Here is a 6,392-nt window from a genome sequence, read left to right on the forward strand (position 1 = left end):
GCAAATTTAGTCTTGTCAAGAGAAAATTTCCATGAATTGGATATATCCAAAGGTAGAAATGACTACCTTGTGAGGTAGTAGGTTATCTTTCACTCAAAGTCTTCAAATAAAGACTGAGCACTGGTAGGACATGACTAAGAGGGGGTTCTTTTTTAGGTGTATATTGAACTAGATGGACTGAGGTCTCTTCTAAGTTTGAGATTCTGTAATTTTTCATGAAGTTCTTCTAGAAGACATAGGATTCAAGGAATTAGAGTTAGCAGTGTGAGAAATTTGGAAAGGACCTCAGTGGTCATCTAGTCCATTTAACTCATTTTACAGATGAAGACACAGAAGGCCACTGATGACTTGCCCATAGTCTCACAGTAGCATTCAAAGATCCTTTGATTCCAAATCCTTTCCATTCTTCTGGCTACAGTGATGTCTCCCTTTTCTAAATGCCTTTAACACTTGCTTCTCACACATTTGGAACTTTATCACATTTTTTTCTGTGCTTATTTTTTTGTGTTTGTAGAATTTATCTTCCCAATGAGAATGAGTCCTATTTTTTGTGTCCCTTTATAACAAAATCAGCACTGTTTAGTTCTTTAGAGGGTATCCAACAAATTCTAGGTTTATTTAAGCAACAGTTTTGAAACATAAATCAAGGGGGACAGTTGAGTTCCCTTAATAAGAGTTTCACATTATATTATAAATGATTTTAAACTTAATTGAATAATACCCTTGTAGTCTTAACATTTTAATTCTTTGAGTCTAGGAAGAAGCCCAGAGGTTGAGTAGAAAGAGTGGAGTAGAGAGGAACTGAAACCCTCAAAACAACAAGAGGCAACCTATATTTGTAGTTCCTGTTTTTTTGACTCTCCCTGATATTGAATTTAAGAAGTATTTATACAAAAACTTGAGACAGATGCTGAGTTCCTCCTCCTTGATTTTCTGTTTGAAATTATCTATAGAAGGAGATCCTGTGGATTACGAAGAAACTGGTCCTGGAATCTCCAAGTATTTTGAGGCCACAAAATAGTACTTAGTAATTGATTAAAGAAAAGTACTTAGGGGTAAAAATTTGATAACCATTGTGACTCCCAAAGCAAGCCCTGGAGTTGCGCAGCTCAGTGGAAGCAGCAAGAGAAGTCAAAGGGATTTCTCTGAGCAGGTTTCTAGCCAGAAGATACCACAGCATTATAAACAGGAATTTAAGTAGTGTAACATTAGTATATGAATGTGAAAGTTAGATTATTCAATGATTAAATTCAACAGTCATTTATTAATATTAAGGCAGCTAGGGCTGCCTTATCACAAGCTTACTAGCAGCATGATTCTGGGCAAGTTGCTTAACTTCTGACTACCTGTTTTCTCAACTGCAAAATGGGGATGATGACATAAATAGCAATAGTAATAATAATAATAATGATAATATCTTTCTGGTAGTTGTAAAGATCAAAGGAGATAATATTTGTAAATTGCTTAGCAGAGTGCTTCAAACATGATAAGTGCTTAATAAGTGTTTGGTTTTTTCATTCCTTCTTACTCTGCATCAGGCGTTGTATTAGGAATTGGGGGTACAAAGACAAAATTGAGATAGTCCCATATAACCAAAGATTTATTATATGACAATGTGTTGGGTCAAAACTGACAGAATATTAGCTGCTATATGTATTGCATATAAGTGACACAAAGCTTTTAAGGAATCATTTAAAATATATTTTTCTTAAATAATTTTCTAGAAAAATGCAAATTGCCATTATTTATGACACTTCTATTTGCTGATTATGTAGATTTGACATTTTATATCTTTGTCTTCTTAATTAGTGATTAATTCCATTGTTAGTACAGGTTATTATAATTTCAAATGTAGAGGACTATTTAAAATCAGACCTTGATAAATAATTGTTATGCATGAATGTTTTTGAATATTGCCATAATTTATTTTGGGAAAGAAAGACACACTTTAAGTGTTCAGTGAAGCAAATAAATGTGCATTTTACCTTGTTCTTCTAATCAATTATTTGGAGACCAACACTTTACCTGTCTGGTTCAGGATTTTAAATATGTGTGTGTGTGTTCATTTTTTTTCACCAAGTACTCCATTTCTACAAAACTGTGATGTTTTCCAAGAACTTACCTCATAACATCTTACTATTATTATGCCCATTTTGTAGAGGAGGGAATTGAGGCTAAATAATATAGATTTGTAGCTTTGTCTTCTTTTTAGTTAAAGGTAATTAGCATTGCAGATAAAAATACAAGTAAATAATTAAACTTCTACATGGTCAAGTGGATAGAATACTGAAGGAAAAGGGAGTTCAAGTTTGACCTCTGATACTAGCTGTGTGACCCTGGACAAGGCATTTAACTTTTCTCAACGTTTATTTATGTTTCTGTTAAAAAAAGAATAATAATAAACCTTGGATAATATGGTTATTACTTTCACTAAAGTGACAATAATTTGTCAGAAACAATGAGATTATAGAGTGTTTTTACTCTACATTTGCTGTAAGATTTTTCTAGTGTTTCTGGAAAATTACTATCATCTTAGTTTATATAACCTTTAATTAATATTGATCATTGAACAACTGACTTATTACTTCATAACTCAGTCTTAAGAATTTGGAGTCATTAGATGGCAATCACATTCTTTTTATTGAGTCAACTGGCTGTTTATTGGTGTGTGTGTGCGCGTGTGTGTGTGTTTGTATATAAATGTGCATTTATGTGTGTAATTATATATATGTAGGTGTATACATATGTACACACAAAATGCATATATACACACATGTACACACACCTATATATATGCACATATATGTGCATATATATAAATGAAGATTTCTGTCAGGGTAGATTCACAGAAGCTATTTCAAAAATATGTTTTTTTAAAATAAAGCAAATTATTAGTGAAATAAGCAATGTCTACTCATTTATGAGTAAATATTACCATTGTTATATAGAAAAACATTTACTAAGTCTACTTCTGAAATGTTGGAAGATGATTTGTTTTAAAGGAATTGTTTTTATATAATTTGTTTAAATTCTTTTCATTGTTTCATGATTTTTATATAAAAGAGTCAATTTTTCTCTATGACAAAATTAATATGCATATTAATGAACCAGGCAAAGAAAATCTTGTATTCAAGAAAGTCAGTGTAAAGTATTGTAAACCAGGAAGCAAATGCAGTCTTATCATATTACTGAGACTCGGTCAAATGGAACTTATAACTGTAATATAACTTATCATCTCCTGGAAGTAAGGCTGTTAGTACAATTGATTTATGGGGGCTGGAAGGTGAACAGATGAAATTTTGTTGTTCCACAATTTTTATACTTACTGCATTATGGGAAAAATATTGAGACAGAAGAAAGGATTTTATGGAAGAGAGCATTCTGATATTGCTAAAAGCATTGTACACTTTCCAAATGTAAATGTTTGATTTTCTCCTTCTCAACTCTGGGTCCAATTCACTGTTCATCTTCAGGGGTATTTTACATTATTTGTAAAAAAAAATGCATCATCATACCTGCAGAACATCTTTACAGAAGTGTTAGGAAAATGCTCTATAAAGGGTTATATGAAAGTGGGAGGACGATTAGCAAGCAGTTGATGTGAAAAACAGCTAAGGGTTTTGGTTTACTGCTCATACATTTTGACTCAAGAGTGTAACAATAAATATAAGAAAAGTAAACAATGCTTTAATAGAAATAGAATATCTAAAATGATGATTGTGAGAATATCTCTGAATTCTTCTCTGATCACACATATCTCAAGTCCAGTTTTGAGAACAACATTTTAAAAGGGGCATTTATCATGTTCATAGTGGGTGAACAGGATGTTAAAGTGACTTGAAAACATGCTATATGGGAGTTAGTTGAAAGATCTGGTGTTTTTTTTTAAAGAAGACTTGAAGGGTGGGATGAAACAGAGTATGTTCTTTAATCATTTTTTCATATATTAGGGTTGAGAAGTTAATTTCAGAGGCTAGATCTGGAACTTTCAGGAACAAATGCTCTCTTAATAGACTTATCACTGTATCAATAAAAGGTGAAATCCAAGATGGAAGTATCTATGTGAGGATTAAAGAAGAATATAGGACAATATTATATTATGGAGAATATAGAGAAGGGTTCTGGGAGGAGGCTGCTCCAGTGTTCCTTCTGAACTGTTGATGAGTTGTTTCCTTACAGGAGAGTTTCCACAATTCAGTAGCAGTATAATCTGAAGTTGGACTATTGTTGCTTATGTAAATAAAATGACTGTCAGTCAAGTCTTCTTTTTGGTTTGACTTTGAAGGTTAGGGAGTGTTGAATGGGCCAGGATGCTAATATTTGAGGTCTTTGATGTATGAATTCAGAATTAGTCTTTTGGACAACTTGACCTTGGCATATATACTGCAACCTTGAGAAATAGTTGTTATTTCAGGGTGGGCAACTTGCCCAGTACAAATTCTAATAATTATTCTGAGTATGGCCTTAAAAAAGCTACTGATAGTTTGAAGTGGGAGGGTTAAGTCAGCATAGTAAGACTTTTCACAATGGTTATAAAATAGGGGGAAAATAGTGGATTTTTAACAGACAAACCAAGAGGTTATAGTGGTCTTGCTTCAAAGAAAACTATTAAAACTTAACTTACAAACAGAAAGATTACAATACACTACACTTAGTGCAAGTGTTTCTACTATGTAGAAAGGAAATTTTAAATGATGGTTTCACTGGAAATTGTAGTATATAAAAATAATGAATAAATTTAATCCTACACAGGGATTTGTTCCATCAATTAGTCTCAATTTTACATCATGAGATGACTACAATAGCTAAGAAAAAATCTCACACGTAAAAATATGAAGCAGAGGCTAAAATTCTTCTTCTTGGTGCCAGAGGACAGAGACCTTAAAGAAGTCAAGGAGAAGTGGTAAGCACCTTTGATTTAGAGATAGGACATCTGAGGTTTGAATTCTAACTTTGTTTCTTATACCTTAATTCTCATTGGGTAAGACACTTAATTTATCTGGACCTCATTTGTAAAATGATGGAGTTGATGTCCAAAGTTTCTTAGAACTCTCATTCTTTTGATTTCCATATTTAAATTGAAAAGTTTTTGAGGGCAGTGCCCAACTGCATCTCAATGTCCAACATAGTTCTTTTCATAAAAAAAGCTTCTGATAAATGTTTCTTAGATAGGATTCATTTAACGATTAGAAATTTTCTTGAATAAGATCAGGGGTCTAATTTAGTGGTTTTTCTGTCATTAGGATTTTATGTAGCAATATGATGACCACTTCTTAGGATTTTTTTTTATAAGACTAGCTTTATGCTTTGAGTAAGGGTTGGATTAGATGATTTCTTTGGTTCTTTCCTAGGTTTTCTTTTTTTATTTTCTTTAGGGCAGTTAGGTGGTGCAGTGGATAGAAGTTCTAAGTCTGAAGTGAGGAACATTCAACTTTATGAGTTCAAATCTGATTTCAGAGACTTATTAGCTATGTGACTCTGGGTAAGACACTTAGTTATTTGTCTCAGTTTCCTCATCTGCAAAATGAACTGGAGAAGGAAAACACAAACCATTCTAGTATCCTTGCCCAAAAAAACCCAAAAGGGGCTCTGAAGAGATGAACATGATTGATATGACTGAACAACAGCAGGGTTCTTTCCAGTTCTGCAATTATCCATATTTAAGGTTATAATTTCATATTTTTCTAGAGCTGTAAAATATATAAAAAAGTTCCATTTACTTATAATTTACTTGAACTGTTAGAATAAGATTTTTTTTGGAAATTAATTTTTTCAAAGTATAAAAATTGAATTTTTTCCTCCATTTCTCTCCCCTCATTGGAAAAAAAAGAAAAAATCTAATAACAAATCTGTAAAATAAAGTAAAAAAATCTCTACATTGAATGTTCTCCAAAAATATGTCTCATCCTGCAACCTGACTCCATCACAACTCTGTTAGGAAGTGGGAATATTTTTCATTCTTCATCTTCTAGAATTATGGTTTGTTATAGTGCTCATCAGAGTTCCTGTCTTTCAAAGATTTTTTAAAATACAATATTGCTGTCATTGTATTCATTTTCTTTATCCTGAAGGAGAACACATTATGAGGGAAAGTATTTAAACAGGGTTTAAGATAGAGTTATTCAAGTATAGACCCATTCCATTATTTTTGTTGGATGTAATAAATATTCTGAATGCCTCCATGATAGAAAGCAGGGTAAGGCTCAAAGGGAAAATTATGAGCTAGGAGGGTAGGAAAGAGAGTGATTAGTCAGATATAACTAAGACTTAAGGGATAACAATCCTGGGCTTGCCAGGACCAATGCTTCTGGTGAGGCACCCCTACTCACCTGGACTGACAATGTTAGCAGGATTCAGGTCAGGAATATAGAGAAAAGTCCTTAGAAATAGAG

The sequence above is a fragment of the Macrotis lagotis genome, chromosome 1, assembly GCF_037893015.1.
Source record: "Macrotis lagotis isolate mMagLag1 chromosome 1, bilby.v1.9.chrom.fasta, whole genome shotgun sequence".
Classification (NCBI taxonomy): domain Eukaryota; kingdom Metazoa; phylum Chordata; class Mammalia; order Peramelemorphia; family Peramelidae; genus Macrotis; species Macrotis lagotis.